The sequence below is a fragment of the Gallus gallus genome, chromosome Z (assembly GCF_016699485.2).
Source record: "Gallus gallus isolate bGalGal1 chromosome Z, bGalGal1.mat.broiler.GRCg7b, whole genome shotgun sequence".
NCBI classification, from domain to species: Eukaryota; Metazoa; Chordata; class Aves; order Galliformes; family Phasianidae; genus Gallus; species Gallus gallus.
In genome coordinates this window covers 79,490,784-79,507,069 of record NC_052572.1, presented here as the reverse complement: position 1 = coordinate 79,507,069, position 16,286 = coordinate 79,490,784, and the positions used below count along the sequence as shown (strand labels likewise).

Genomic DNA, 16,286 nt, shown 5'->3' with positions numbered 1-16,286 from the left:
TGGAACGGTTTCAGAGCTCCCAGTAACTTAAGGTCAGCAGCAGACCCTGACGTTCAAAATGTAGCACCTGGCCTACGCTGATAACAGAGGGTAGGTTAGATGTTCAGATGCACCTATGAACATTCAGATTCCAATCACCATGAAGAAGACCCCCCATTAACAAACAGATGGTTTCCATGTACCTTGAGCTTTGGAAAGGAAAGGCATTTTTGCACGTGTGTGTATCATCTCGCTTAGTAACTGCAAGGATTTACCTTCATCCCTGTGTAAGTAACAGGAAGCAGATACACACTTACTACAGTTAGATGTAATTATACGTACCTTCGATGCTCACACGTTTTCAGAAGCTTCATCTTTTCATCACTCTCCAATCCATCATTACTTGGTTTGCCATTCCCAGCTACCAGAAGACAGGAACAAGACAAAGAGGTGAATGCAGAACACTGATTCTGCTTCTGCTCTTCATTTGGAAACTAACCAAAGTAAATAAAACCTCCTGATGAAAAATTCACAGTGTCCAGAGTGAAAGCACAGTCAATATTATCAGTGAACTGTAGGACAGCTGTGGCTGCTCCCTCGTGCAGGGGGATTGCCAGGTCACAGCCTGAACCGGGAGGTGAGCACCTGAGTGAGCACAGGGAGGGACCCCAGATCCACCCTTCCTCTCTGCCCTTCCTGGTGACGCTTCCAGCTGTGCTTCCCAGAGTGCACACACACTCAGAGTCTGCATGCTTTGCACCCACCCCACCTGCACACCAGTTAGAACCAGAAAGGGCTACATCCCCGAGCTCACTCTTCTCAAGCTGCTGCCAGTTATCAGTCAATCCTTCCTTGTCCTCCTGTTCTACAGTGCCTGCGTTCCAAACAAACTAGTATCTACTGGAAAACTGACTCGGTTTCTCTTTTCAAGTACTGATAGACAGCCACTGAGATCAGTAATTCAAAACTCACGGATCATTTGGTCATGCTATATTCACTATTCTACCACGGAGAAGTGATACTACGCGTCCTACTTCGGTAAGGATTTCAACTAGGACATCTAGTACAGTATGCCCACTGACAACAGGGAGGGAGAAAACATTACACATGAAAATAAAATATAACCCATGAATTAACTGTGTGTTTCTACTTAAAGAATGAGATTTCAGTAAGAAAGTAACTGGTAACTTCATACTAACTTGTCAGATGCTGCATATAAGTAGATTCCGTTTCCAGCTCATCTTGCCTTCGCTTCAGTACCGACACGGCTCGTTGCTGAATAAGTGCATGTACAGCAGATTCTAGCTCAGTTATGTATTAAACAAACATAAACAAAGTGTTTATGTCCTTAAAACAAAGCACAAAATCCTTGCTAATAGCAGCACCTGCATTGGAGCAAAGAAGAACTGCAAGACTTACCCATACCAACATTTACAGAAGCACTGTGTGTGGACAAGATCCATGCTTTGGAAAACACCAAATGTCACTGACGTGGTGGTAGTTCTGAAGGTACCCCCACTGACATTTTACCCATATTCCTCTACACAGCACGCTCCTAAAGAGCATAATATGGCAAGTGTAGCGACGTTACACTGAACAGATTCTACCCAAGTCTATGTGGGTAGGAATACAGCATACATCAGTGCGTCCCACTTAATTTATACCAACTTAATATCACCAAGCTATTACTACCAGACGTGTTCTCCCTCCCCTTCTTGTTACTTTCCAAATAGGTCTCCCACTCTCGATAGTCTTTCACATTTCATTGTACTTGAACTCCCCGCATCATTTCATCCATTTCTTTCAGGTGATCAAGGCCAAAAAAAAAAAAAAAAAAAAAGCATAGAATTCCACAGAAATATTTAGTCCACTTCAGTGGAAATTCTTTGAACACAAGCAGGCCAGCAGCAGTCTGTACAAAAGAGTATACATACACAGAGGTTCACACAAGTGAACGGCAGATGTTTGTGTTTCAGCTGCACGATGTCTGAACTGATCAGTACAGCTGCTTCTGGCTGCGTGAGCACTGAGAGGTGATGGGGATGGCTATCTCGGTAGCTGCAGATGCCTGACCCCACCTGTCCTTCTCACACGCTCCCTTGCAAGTTCCCATCTCCACCCAGGACATCTCAGCTGCCCACTGCCTTGTCTGAACAGGCTGAAGAGCCACGACAAAAGGACTGACAGCCCCACCTGCCCTGAGCTCGCTCACCTTCCCGCTCCTCCTCCTCGCTCCCGAAGCTCAGCGCCGCCCCGCTTCCCCGCACGGCTCCCCCGAGGGCAGCGGCCGCTCCGCGGCGGTTCGGGCCGCCTCACGGGACGAGGCGGTGCGGGTCAACGTCGATCCGCTCGGAGTCGTCGTTTCCGCGGTCTCTGGCGCCCCCGCGTGGCCGATCGGCGGAATGGCGGCCGCGTACGTTCGGTGCCGCCGTGGAAATAGATGAGGGGCAGCCTGGTTTAGAAGGAGGAGATCGCTGAGACGGCGGTCCGAGAACCGTCAGCTCGCCCGCACGCGTAGCGCTTAGGAGCAACAGTTGCTGGTTTGGAGTCGTCGGGCGCATGCTGGCTGTGACCTGGAGGACTAATCACAATAGAGAGCGGCGGATGAGCTGCACAGAGCGGTTACGAAGCCACTTCCGCATTCCTACGCGCACGCGTTGTGCCGCCTGCAGGACTGAGCAGCGGACAGCGGCAGTTCCGCGCATTGGCCACGAGGTGGCGGCAGAGACCGCGGAAAGAACTTGGACGGGATCGATGCGGCCCGCGGCGCAATCGCTGGCGGTCAGTGCTCTGTCGGGATGACGGGGGAAGAACACGGAATGAGAAGTGGGGGGCGGTGGGGGTGAAGACGAAGAAAACAGAGGGAAACTCCTCCAAACTCAGGAAAGCCGTGCTAAGAGCTTTACAAAAAGAAAATAATAATAATAATAATAATAAGTTTTAAAAAATTACTTTTTGCCAGCATCTGTTGCACTGTTTTTAAATATCCACATACCAAAATGTAACTGCCCAGTACATTTAACGACAACAAAATTAAAGCACGTTGGCAGAAAGCAGAGCGCCATATTGGTATTGGTCACAGCTACCTCTGGAAGACAGCCCGAGAGCTGTGCAGGTCCATCAGGCTCAGCTGCAGCTTTTCATCTGCCCTTCTCTGGCCCTCCTGCAGCTGGAGAGAGAGCACAGGAGGGCACGTGGGATGCAGACCCTCCCCAGTCAGCCGCAGCAGTCGCTCCTGCCAGCACTCCCTTTCCCCCACGTCTTTCCCATTGGACAGTCTGGAGCCCTGTGTGGCAGAGGAGGAGAGAGCTGCAGGCAGAAGGAAAACGGGCTGCTGGGATTCCTCCATCCCACTGCCAGGTGTCTTCTCTGGCGTTTTGGGGGTGGGAAGGGAGTTGTGGGAGCACCCGTGGGGCTCCGGGCAGGAGGGAAGGAAGCAAAGATGCAGCTGCAGGCAGCGGGCTCTGGGCTGGAGCAGTGCAGCCAGGCACAAACAGTGACAACGTACACACACAGATAAACACCCAGCACAGAATCTGGCACTCTACGGTCCTCCCAGAGCTTGTTACTGCTTTTTAGGCTGCCCTACAGGTATTCTGTCCTTTCCCCTTCATTCCCTGTGTCTTGCCCCCTTCCTTCACCCCGTGCCTTCCCCATTCCTTTTCCAGGCTTTCCCTTTCCTTTCCCCGCTTCCTTCCCCACGCCTTCCCCCTGCAACAGCCCCATGTTCTGCTGCTGTTCTCAGCTGACAATCCTTACACCACACTTTTCAAACACATCAGGATCAGACTGCATACTGGCACTGATTTTAAAACAACAACAAGAAATACATACAGTATTATGCAGTGGATAACAAACTCCTACCTGCTTGAAGACCAATAGCAGCTCCTCATCCTGCAGTAACTCCTGCACACGGCCAGGTCTCCCGTGCAGGGATTTGGCATCCGCAGTGGCTTCGCAACATTGGATTTGAGTCTTTGACTTCCACCTCAATCTGCTCGACAGCAAACTGCCAGAAAGGAGGAAGAAGGAACGTGCCAGCAGTGGATGCGATCGGCAGAGCCAGCAGGGCATCCCCTGCTTCAAAGGGCACTCTGCCTTTCATCCCCACCGTGGGGCAGCCACTCTCCTGCTTTGCCTCTCCCCAGGGCCTGCAGGGTTTGTTCCATTGCATGCTGTACCCGCATGGCCAGCACGTGCTACGGAGCCCAAGTGGAACACCTGTTGCAGAACAAGTCTTCGCAAGGAACAAGACCTACAACCCACATGAGCTCCCTCTACGAAACAAAACACTTGTGGCTACAGCCACAACTACAAGCTGTCTCAAAACTGTCAGGGATACTTTGTTCCATCCCAGGATCGTTCTTCACTTGCAGGCCTTTAGGTCACCATCGCAGTCAAGATTAATATTTAGGCTACATCCCAGCCACTCAGGCCTCCCGCTGCCATTCGCTTCTATGCTCGAGGGCCCCAGAAAAAGGCCCTGGGCCTTCACAAGTGAAGCAATGCAACCTGACAGGACGGCTCTCTTGCGGAGCAGCAGTGCTTCAGGATTTGATATTCACAAAGGAACTGCAACACCTGAGCAACACAGAGGAAGGTAGCAGGAATAAAAGGGCAAAGCAAGGCAAAACCTCGGGGAAAGAAAGGGAAAGGTGAGATGAAAATGACACACAGCTTGGAAAGTGCCCTACAGAGCCATAACAAAGTCTGGCAGCACTGGCACGCTGTGCAATGGGGAAGATTTGTATATGTACATGGACCTTACCTGTTCAGGACACCAGTCACCTAAGTTGGGTTCTGGGGAATTATGGGACATGCAGCTTTCCATTCCTGAGCAGCTTATGGAAGAGCAAGGAGAAGGAAATAAAGGATGGCAGAGCACCATCAACACAGACAGTGCATGCCTATGCAGACTCGCAAACCCACAGCTTCCTGGGTTGTCTCTGCTTTTGTAGCATTTGTGTGCTGCAGATGAGGAAAACGCTCTGATGTATGAGTCTTCTTCTGCAAGAGCCACCTACAGGTAAATGGCAGCTAACCTGCAGACCGAGCACTACTGCCTGGCGTTGGTCAGGGGGAGCTCCTCCTGCCGCTGCTGGATGCTGATGCTGACAGGGCTGCAGATGCTCTGCAGGGCCAGCTCGTAGCTGGGAGCCAGGAATGGACACGGCGGGAGAGACGAGAGAGCTGGCGGGGACCAGCCGAGGCATCCAGGAGCATCCAAAAGCCCTCACTCAAAAGCATCACAAAGCCACAGCCAGCAAGCTGGCCATGATCATGAGCAGCATCCCGGATGCTGGAGATTCTTTGCTACCATACACTACGGGAGCACAGCTCTCGCTGCAGGCATCCCACAGCCAGACAAAATGGGAACAAACCCGCAGCTCTGCTGCACGCACAGCCCACAGCCATAGCCTTGCAACATGAGCTGCCTTGCTGTTGCTTGCATCCATCCCAATCCCTGGGAATGAAGACTCAGAAGGCAGTCAAGGCGTTGATCCAGCACCAGCGTGCTTTTATTCATTCACAGCCAGGAGGGCCTTTTGGTGAGAGGTCCGGTGTACACATGGGACTCATCCTCTCTGGTGAAGGAGAGAGGGGCTCAGAGCTCGTGCTGCTGCCCGGTGCCTGGGACTGGAGCTCTGATTCTACGTCCCCCTCCACCAGGCTCGGCTCCTCCTGGCTGACGCTGACCTGCTCCTGCATGGAGCTGCTGCTGTCGGGGCACTCGGGCTGTGCTTGGGCTGGGCTGCACTGCAATGGTGCCCCGTCACAGTCCAGCTCGGTGACCGTTGTTTCTGGCAGGCTCAGGTCAGCGTCTTCTGCACAGCTGGGAGAGATGAGGGCTTCCACCGTGGATCAAGCACCTTCATTCCCTCACTGATGTTATATGGAAGGCTGCTCATCCGAGCCTGCAGCGATTCTGCTTCCTAGCAGCTCTGCACTGATGACAGCACACAGTGAACCATCGCTATACACTCTGGCTCTTCTGCGTGGACGAGGGCTCGGTTCACCTAGGAAGGAGTAGATACACAGGCAAACAGTTAGTGGCAAACTTGCACAAGCTGAATGATGAGAGTGGTTCTTGAGATTTGCTTATGCAGTGGCAGCAGGACAAAGCCAATAGGACAATAGCAACAGTAGGAGCACTGTCTCGAAAGGAACTGTTGCGCTTTTGTTGTTTGTCTTTCTCTTTTGTGTGGACTCCAAGCATGAATTCGATGGCGCTGACAAGCAGGGTTTTGACAGCTGGATGTGCACCCTTACCTGCCAGGACCACCACCTCTGTTTCCGAGGGCTCCCTGGCATCGCGCTGCAGTTGGCGTTTGGCCACAGAGGATGGTTTTCTGGGCCTGAAACAGGAACACCAACTGCATGCTGGGGATTCCTTCACCCTGCTGGGTGGACTTGGTCTGGAGGGAGAAAAGAGGGAGCGGTGTGAGTCGTGCATGGTGCAGGGTGAGGGAAGAGCTGCCCTGAGCTCTTGCCAACACTTGCTTGTTCCTAGCACTGCCTGATTCCTGCTGAAACACAACTTAGAAGCTCGCTCTGATTCACACGGTTGAGGACGGTTCCATTCCTAGAGCTCAGCCCTGGAGTCTTGCTGGCTACATTCCCCTCAGCCATGTCAACCCAGATGCAGAGCATGCGAGCAGAGGCTGCACAGCTGTCCAGGACAGCATCGAATGGAGGGCTTTGATTCAGCTGGCAAACATAACTGCTTGCTGAGGAATCGTGCAGCCAGAGAGGGAGTTCAAAAGCATCTCTGACACGTACATTAGCAATAGGCCCTCTGGTGGCTAAACTGAGCCCGTCAGGCAACTGCGTGTTAGTTGAACCTCAGAGTCCAAAGGGAGGGGACATTCAGTACACCACCACACGCACCATTAGGCGTCACGTAGCTTCTGCAAGTTTTGGCACTAGCAATAGTGGAGAAAAACCCACAAAAGCCCACCCAACCAAGTCTGATAGGAAGCTGCTGGAAAAGAAAGTCCTCTTTACCTTTCAGACGGAAAGTCAATGACTTGTGTGGAATTTCCCCCGCGCAGCTGCGGGGCCTTCTTCCACTTGCATGTCCCTGCTCTCTGTCACAGCGGGAGAGCTGCTGTGGCCTCCCCTCTGTGCCTGTGCCTCCTCCACGGTGAGCAGCTTGGTGGCAGGAGAAGACACCCGCACAGACTTGGGCCCTGATGGAGAACTGCACCCTGGAAGGGAAGACCACAGCTAAGAGGGAGGATCAGAAAGCAGCGGCACAGCCATCACAGTTCTGGGGGAGGTGCCGCACATCTCTCAGCCTTGCTTATCCGAACCACTGGAAAAAGAGGAGGTCAAAACCCTTTCATCAAGCTTCACCTGCACGCAAAACATCACCATGACAGGGACGGTTTTCTCATGCTCAACTTTGGGCTTGGACATTCTCCGCATCCAGCCACAGAGGATGCCATATTCTCATCTAAGCCCACAAGTCTGCTGGCCCCTCGATAGCAAAAGCGTAGCTCAACAATCCTGGAGAAGGCCTGCATTTGATCAAGGTGTCTCATCAAGACAAAGCTCATGCAGGAAGACGCTCACCTGCTCCATCTCCGATGCCTGATGTGGAGCTGGAGCAGAAGAGGACGTCGGTGTGGTTGATGAGGAATTCTACCACATCCGACTGCCTCTGCAGTTCCTCGCAGGCAGCTCTTCCGCTGGCGCAGGCAGCCTCGTTCTGCTGGGATCTGTAGAAAAGGCAGATTGGAGAAGTCATTGACCCGAGATCGTTTCCCCACGTTTGGGCATTTGGGCAGCCAAAGGCTGTCCAGTTGGGCTCTGGAGACTTCCGCAGTGGGCAAGCACTGATGCCACTGAAGACATTCTCCCGGGTGATCAAGGACACACCAGCCCCATCTGACAAAACCAAGAGAGCACAAATTGTCCTCCTCTCCAAAGTGTGCCCGTGGGGAGAACAGATCTAAGCCTTGTGCTGAGACGGAAAAAGAAGTTTACCTGAAGAGGTTGGGAGCCCACACAATTCGCTAAGTTCTTAGCAGGCATGTTTGTGATGGAGCAGCTCCCAGCCAGACAAGCCAAGTGTCTCATCAGGTATTCCAGCGTCCTGGAAAGCAAGAGCCAAACCTTCAGCACCACTGAGCACGCCGGGCTCACATTCACCAAACAAACCTCACTGTTCTTGCTACTAGCAAGTAGATCAAGCTTTCCCAAGTGCCACGCTGCAGCACCAAGCCCCAGCACAGCACAGCCGCAGACATCAGCTGCACCAGCCGTGCCCCCGTGCCCAGGAGCTGACCCAATCCATTCACCCCACGCAGACATCCACCACTTCAACACACACAGGCATCACGTTGCCAGCGTGAGACAAAGCCTGCCATCGCATCATCGCCCTCTGAAATGCAGCAGGGCTGAGCTCCCCACACCGAGGGCAGCAGTTTTCTGACCTGTAGTGAGGTGCAGGCAGCTGCTGGATGACCTCCTGCACTCGGAGCAACCGCTCCTCATCTGTACCGGCACAAACAGCGTCCTGGAAGAAAGCAGAAAGGGATTGAGACACACATCATGCGAGTCAAGCGTATGGGGCTAACAGAAAAAGGGCCTCAGAGCTGCAGAGGGCACTGCTGCTCCCATCTCCCACATTTCCAATGGCAGGATGCACACACCAGGTGTTACGGTGCACGCAGGTGTGCAGGAAGCACGAGCTGCTTGTTGTACAGAGACACCCACTGGATGTCCATCAAAACCCCAACTTCAACAGAAAAAAGACCAAAAAAAGGTGCGCAGGCGTGTGTGTGGATGGGAAAGGCCACGAAGAGGGACATGAAGGCCATTGCCTTGTGCTTACCGAGAACTTGCCATGCAGCTGCTCGGTCAGCAGAGGGCTCGGGAGCTCCCTGAAGTACATCTTGCACAGGGAGCTCACGCTGTGAATGTCCCGGACGGTGAGCTCCGGAATCTGCTCCGACTCAAAGTCATGGCTGGAGAGAAGGACACAAAAACAGAGGGCTTGGAGAAAGAGGAAAACAACTCCAAAGCAAGACAACATACAGTCCAGAAGCACTCTTACCGCAGCTTCTGGATCTTGGACGCCACGCCGGACAGGCGGTAGATCCCCTGCACCACGCCGTGCTGCTCAATGAACTCAGCGCAGCTCTGCACGACCTGGGGGACTACAGAACAAGGGCCAGCGCTTAGCTGAGCTCCTGATTCAAGTCCTGCTTCAGCCGCTGCCCCTGTCACATCCCATCCACTAAGCCCAGCCGCGCTACTGCTTGCCTCCTCCGTAGAGGAGAAAAAAGGCTGTCGCAGACGGCGCAGACAGGCAGGAGCCGGGGAGCAAAACTGGACACGGACGTGTTCTTGGCTTTCAAGAAATGCCAGGACCTGCCAAGCAGCCTGCAGAAAGTAATTCTGGGGAAGCCAGAGACACTGCCACAAGTCCCATCACAGCTCCCACCGAATGGAGGCGTGAGACCTCATGTCCAGAAGAGCTAGGAAACTGACGCACTACACTCTCTTGGGCCAAAAGGCTTCCTTGGTTTTCAGGCTAGCGTGGCATTGGCTTACACCTTTGGCTTTAAGCAAATACAAGTGTGCCGGCCTCCTATGAGCATTAGCCTCAGCTTCCCTTTCAGCCTTCAACTCCCATTTCACGTTTCTCCACCGCTATCAACCTGCCCCTTGCTAGACACGATCTCCCTTTCTTTCATCTTTACATGCCCAACAGAGGGAGGAAGCTCTCGGGAACGGGCTGTTCCTTACCATCACGGCCAGAGTGGAGAAGATGCTCTCCCAGGTCACAGCCAAACACCCCTTCCTTCTCCTTCTCCATTCTCCATCTCCCGCTGCTTCGGTTCCTTTGGGCGGGCCTTCACGAAGGAACGAAGGAAGCTGAGGAGCTTGCCACGCTTCTTTGGCACTGCACAACAAAAGGAAGAAACCAGTTCATTTCAGGTTGGGCTCAGTGCGACCAGGCTGAGCGGAAACACATTCTACAGAGCGCGTCAAAGCAGCAAGAACATTGCCAACACTGCATTCTACAAGGATTCGAGCATTTGCCCAAGCCCTCATTCTCACTGCCTACAAAACAGCAGCCCTACGCCCCGTGGGATGCAGGAAGGATCATCAACACAGAGGAGAACGTGGGATGGATAAAGGAGGTATTCAACACAGAACACACCCAGAAAAAGACTCCATTTGACTTCCCCGCGCCATCACATGTAACATCCGTACCTGGCTTTGGTGCTGAATTGATGAGGGCCTCAGGAAGTTTTCCGTTAATGAGCTCCACGCACTCACCAGGGAAAAACCCAACCTGGAACAAGAACAAAAAGAGGGATGGAATACTGAATGCAGCAGTTTCTCAGGCCTCAACTGTTCAACCAAGACAGAATTGGCCTGCAGAAAAGTAACCCTCATTCAACATTTGCAGCCAGAAGACCTACAAAAGCAATACTTGGTTCCAGAGAAGATGGCTCTGTCCTCCGTGCTTGTACAAGGACAGAGGTGGTCAACTTCTGACTGCGTATGGAGCACGAGAGGCTCTTGCTTCTAAGTCACATGAGGAGACAGTTTCCCTACCCAAGCCCAGAGCCAAAGGGAAAGTCCTCTGACAGCGACACAGGGAAGCTGTTGACGTCCAGAAGCCACCCTGTGCAGGACGAGCAGCTCTAAGCTGACGTTCCTGACTTGACTGCAGTTGCGCCCACGAGTCTGAAGCTTGTGCCTACCTGAAAGCCATGCTTGCCTCTCCACCAGGGGCTCTGCTCCTTTGCTGGCATAGCAGTAATGCACACCAGGTCTCCCACCTGCAAGACATTGCAACATCAATCCCAGCGTCAGCACAGCTGGGAGGAAAGCACAGCTGAGAATGGCACCCTTCTTCTGCACTGCCAAAGAGCGCACAGCTTGAGAGCAATTGCACCGGGGCAGCTCTTCAGGCATTTCCCGTGGGAAAGCTGGAACGTGGAGGTACAAGAGTCACTGCCTTACACACCAGACAGAATACAGTGCAAGCATGCCAAATGAAACCATCTTTTAGACATGGCTGAACTCCTCCCTGCATCCAACCCAGTGCAAGTCCTATCTGGACCTGCATCTTCTGGGCTTCGCCTCACAAGGCATTCTGAAGGTGTCTGAGAATATTCCTGATGCATTCACACGGTATACTCTTCTGTCCGTGACAACAAGGAACGCCTTCTTTATCTGCTTACCTCCAAGGAGAGCTCATCCGCTGCCTGGGCAATGTATCTCTTAATAACATGGCCAGCAGCAATAGCTGGAATATTAAGAGATGACTCCTCACGGACCAGCAGGGGCTTCCCCTGGTTCTCAGGCTGAAACAGAGAGCACAGGCCATGGTGAGGAGCTGAGGACAAACAAGGAGGATTTCAGGGTGCCATCTCGATGCCACTAGCAAGGAAATGAAGCTTTTAAGGCAGCTCTTCAGGGACACCGAGAGAGCCGGAAGGATGCTCTCTCTCTTGAAAAGCAGGAGAGCACACCGGTGGCTCATTCTGCTGGCTCAAGGCAGGGAACAGAGACCAAGCAGAGCTTCACACTGTACCTCCGTCAACGCCCGGTCAGGCCCACGGCTGATCTCGCTGCTCGCGATGCCCATCACAGCAGGCGCGACAAGCTGCAACAGAAAAGAAACACATTTCCTGTGCTCACACAGCACTGGATCAAGAGACTTCTTCAGAACTACTTCTAGAAACAACCACTGTGTGCAGTCTATTCAAACGGGACAGCCGTTGCAATACGCAGCACTGGACCAAGTCGCTGTCCCTCTGCTAGCAGATGGGGACTCTGGCACAAAGCAGCAGATGCATTTGCCCGCAGCACGCTGAGAGCGCAGTAGCAGGCCAGGGAGAGGTGTCAGCTGCTGGGGCTGGAGCTGCTCCCCAGCCCCCGGCTCCCAGCAGCAGCCTCACCACCAGCGCCGGCCGCAGCCTTGCCCACGCATTTCCTCTGCCTGCATCTCTGCTGTGCTCCCTACCGCTGTCGGCCACACTCACACAGCCAAAGCATGCACGCCTGTGCCCCTGGCTCACGTTGTGCAGCTCTGCACAGAGTGGGGCTAGGGCTCTTTGCCTAAGGGATTGCCTTCCTTCACACTAGCTGCTCCCAGCACTACAGGCAGCATCCTGCTGAGGGCTGAGCTGGAGAGGAAGTGGAGAAAACCCACACGTTTTACCAGAGCTGCACATTCCAGCTGGACGAGGCTGTGTTACTACACACGGTGTGACTAAACACGGGCTGCTGAACCATGTGGGGCAATACAAAACATGGCACGTACCTGGCAAGAGATCAGAACAAGGGAGAAGAAGATCCTCGAACCCGCAGCCGTTCCTTGTCACTTTGCTCTGATCTTCCACGAGCAAAAGCTGCACCAAGGGAGCAGGCGGAGGGTGGGAAGGGGAGGGAGAAAGAGCAGGTCAGTGAGCCTCCACAATTTAGCAAGGAAGGCGAGGGAAAAACCGTTGGACAAATGCCATCTTGATGGATGGCTTTGGAAGTGATGGCCTGGGGGAAAATGGCGTCTGATGGTCCAGATGAAGCAATATGATCCTAGGAGCTCTGCCAGCCAGCACTTCTCAAGCCCTCGCTGCCCACCCGTCTATCCCGCACCGTCTCAGCTTACCTACAAGGCGCTGCACAAGACGGGATGAAGACAAACGGACTCAGTAGATGCACAAGTGCAACAAGCCACGTACTCACGCCGAGCTCAAGCGCTCCAATGAAGGGAAGCAGCACGCGCTGCTCCTCCCCTCATTCTAGCCGCTTATGACATCACTAAGGGCCACCCGGCTGCTCCACCATGGACGGACAAGGTGGGGAGGCAAGACCACGTCACAAGACCACAGGATTCCAAAAGGGCACCCCAGCGTTCGAGAAATCAGTGCGTGGTTGGAATTCCATCCCAGCCAAATCCTGGAGAAGCTGGCATGGGGTTGTCGGGACCAAAGTGCAGGACCCGGCGCTTGGTGCTGTTGAGCCTCTTGCTGGGCCTATGGCAAATCCACACTAGGGTCCTTCTTTGCATCCCAAGGGCGGCTTAGAGCAGCCATCTCTTGCACCTGGATGGAAATAAAGGAAGAGAAACACAGCACTACTACCAGACTGCTTTGCCAGTTTCTTTCCCGAGTGCATTTTTGCCTTTTGGCTTCCATGACGACCTCATTTCCTCCTCCTTTTCTTTGGGGGGAAGCTGCCCCCAGTGCCTGAGCTTCACAAGACAGCGTGAAACATGACACTAAGACAAACGCTTGCCCTGGGTGCAGGGTGGCTGTGCTTTGCCAGGCATATAAAGGAGGGTAGGGCTAGGAAACGCCACGTGGCAGCCCCAAGCCTTGGGGGTCTTGCCAAGTCTGCATTCAGTCACTGTGGCCACAGCTGCTGCCTCACTGCCAGAACGTATCCGAGGATACAGATGGACGCAGGCACTCCTGCTCCTTCTGCAAAGCCCTCCTCTGCACAGCCCGTTAGCTGCTGATCACTGCTACGCCAACCGGGCTCCCCTTTACAGCAGCCCTGGGATAAACACGCCTGTACTCTTCCGTGCAGCAGCGAGCTCCAGGGATGAAGCAGCAGAGAGGAAACCAACAGAATCTACTGCTGCTGAATCCACCAGCTCCTTCTGCCCACCAAGAGTAATACCAATGGCACAGAACACAAGTGGGATAAGCGCTTCGCTCGCACACGGACAAAGGGAATCAAAACAGCTCCTTCGAGAAGAGCTCGTAGGGTAAACCCAGCCTCAGAGACACAAATGCATCTGGTTCCAGTAAATATTATCGGCACCTTGGTGATGAAACGCTGTTCTGCTTGCTCGGAGAGCACGAAGCATGCTGTGTTGACACGCACAGCAGCGCGATGCCCAAGCTGAGCACGCAAACCTCCCCAGCACCCCTGGCCAATGCTGCCAGGGAAATGCACGACCTGCAGCCCCACACGTCTCACTGCACGGACACTGGGGGGCTGTCTTAGTCTCAGGTGGGATCCATTTTTCTTCAGTGTCTGCTATGATGCTACAACAGTGAGAACACTCTCGATGTTTATAAGTTTCTGAGAAGCAGACCTGTACAGAGCCAAGGCCGTTCTCAGCAAAGCTCTCAAGAAGGAGCTGGGAGGAAACCAAATGAGGACAGCTGACGTCAACGGGCCAAAGGGATATTCCATACCATATGACATCAAGTGGAATGGGTTTTGGATGGGGTGGTAGTTCATCTCAGTCTCTTCTTCTGCTTGGCCATTGCTTGGGAGGTGCTGAGCCACTGCTTCTACATCACTCGTTAGATACACTCAATGATAGATAGATAGATAGATAGATAGACAGTCAGATAGATAGATAGATAGATAGATATTCATTACTTCTGTCCTTTCCTCTACCTTTGGAAAGAGATTTCTCTCAACACATGAGTTCTACCTTCTTTTTCTTCCCCCACAGTTCTCTCCCCCATCCCACCGGGAAGGGGGGAGTAAGCAAAGGACGCTGTGGTGCTGAACACCCACCGGCTTCAACCACAAGACGGCCGAGTGGCAATGGCAGCAGACGTGAAGTGCACTGTGGTCACTTGGAAATGAATGTGGTCTTGACGTACACAAGCACACTGTTTCACTTTCCAGAAAACAACCTATGCTGTCAATGAAACATGGCCCTCACTAGGAACATTTGCAAGGATGCCTTCAATGACCGAGGGCATCGCACACCATGAACGTCACCCTGCTGACACAATGGCATTGCAAACACAGCAGCAACCCCTGGCACCGATACCTCCGGGTACAACAAGGACAGGGCACTGGGCTGCTTTGGATGCAGTTTCAGCACAGATCTGAGGTCTTCCTGGAAAGCGCCTTGCAGAGCGCATCGTGTCCTGCACCAGGCAGCGCATCTCTCATCTCTCCAAACTTTGGAGCTTTGAAGCTGCACATTGTTTCTTGGGAAGTTTGTCCCCACAACTCCAGAGCACTTCCAGCTCTTCCCTGGCAATTCACGGCTTGCACAGTGCCAAACGCAACCAAGAAAAAAGGCAAGAAAGAAGCAAAGGCCATGGCTATGCACAGAAGCGGACAGGAAGGGTTCAGCTCAGGAGAACTGAAACCTACACAAGTCAACTCAACAGATTCCAAGGAATTCATTGACATCTGACACAATTTGCAACGCCAGAAGCACTGCCACGCAAACAGCACCGTATTGGGAAAGCAGCACAGTCCAAATCAGCCCCCTTGCCCTGCTCTACCCGCTCAGCCCAACGCAGAATCAAACACACAAACTCTCTTGCTTTGGCTCACGGCAGCCATCAAGCTCATGCTTTAGTGACACAGAGAACTCCATCTCCAGCTACTCCGTGTCTCGCTCACCACAAGCTCGGCTGGGAGCTGTCGCTCAGCCTGACACCACAAGCAGAAAAGAAGCACTACATAAGCAGATGCTCTTATCCACACGTGCAAATCTGGGGGCGAGGAATAAAAGGCTCACTGGGCCACGGGCAAAGCAGGGAGCAGATAGGCAGGAAACAGGAAGGAGCTGAAGACCAGCTCTCCTACACCAAAGACAGGGAGAGCTGAGTCAGCACCACGGGAGGACTTACGACACAGCTTGAGAGCTTACAGAGACCTGAGGTTGCCAAAAGAGGCTGCCAGGGTAACTCTCACCAGTCTTTTGCAGGGCTGTTACAGATGCTTCTGATGCTGACTTCCACTAGCCCTGTGTCATTGGTAGAAAGCACATGTGAGAAATGCTCAATTGGTCTGGGTAACGCTTCTATGCTTCCACGGTTAGGACTGAAACAAAAGGAAAAAAAAAAAACATGAAACCCTATGACATTTGCCTCTCTACTGCTGCTGTCAGCGTGACATCTAAGATGAGCATTACGCGTCCCTGCACCCGACTGAAGATTCATCCAAGTCTGTGTTCCACACAGCTCCATCCCAGTGCCAAAAAGAAACACCGTACAGAGATGTTTAGATGATTCTTTGTGCAGATACAAGTGCAGGTGCATGTGCATTCTCTACAGCAAGACATAGCAATTTCTCAAGCAGTACGACGGAAGGTCAGTGGAAAGGAAATATAGGATGAACTCTTTTCATATAAAAAATCCTTGCTAAACCTCTCCCCAGCAAAAAGGAAGCCTGCTGGGCATTGTTAGCAGCAGTTCCCAGAACATCTTGCACCACAAAATGCAGCACGCTCCTTTTTTTCACAGGCCCCTCGTTTCTCTAAGCAGCGTCAAATACCCTCCACTTCAAATACACCCATCAGATCATGAACAGAGCTCAGAAGGGGTTAGGAGTAGAGCGACACACAGCTC

General features: G+C 52.8%; 1 pseudogene; it reads right to left on the bottom strand.

The window, feature by feature from the left end:
* The window catches only part of LOC112530760, an 851,315-nt pseudogene extending 836,637 nt beyond the window's left edge, over positions 1–14,678 (bottom strand).
* Between the last annotated feature and the right edge of the window lie 1,608 nt (positions 14,679–16,286).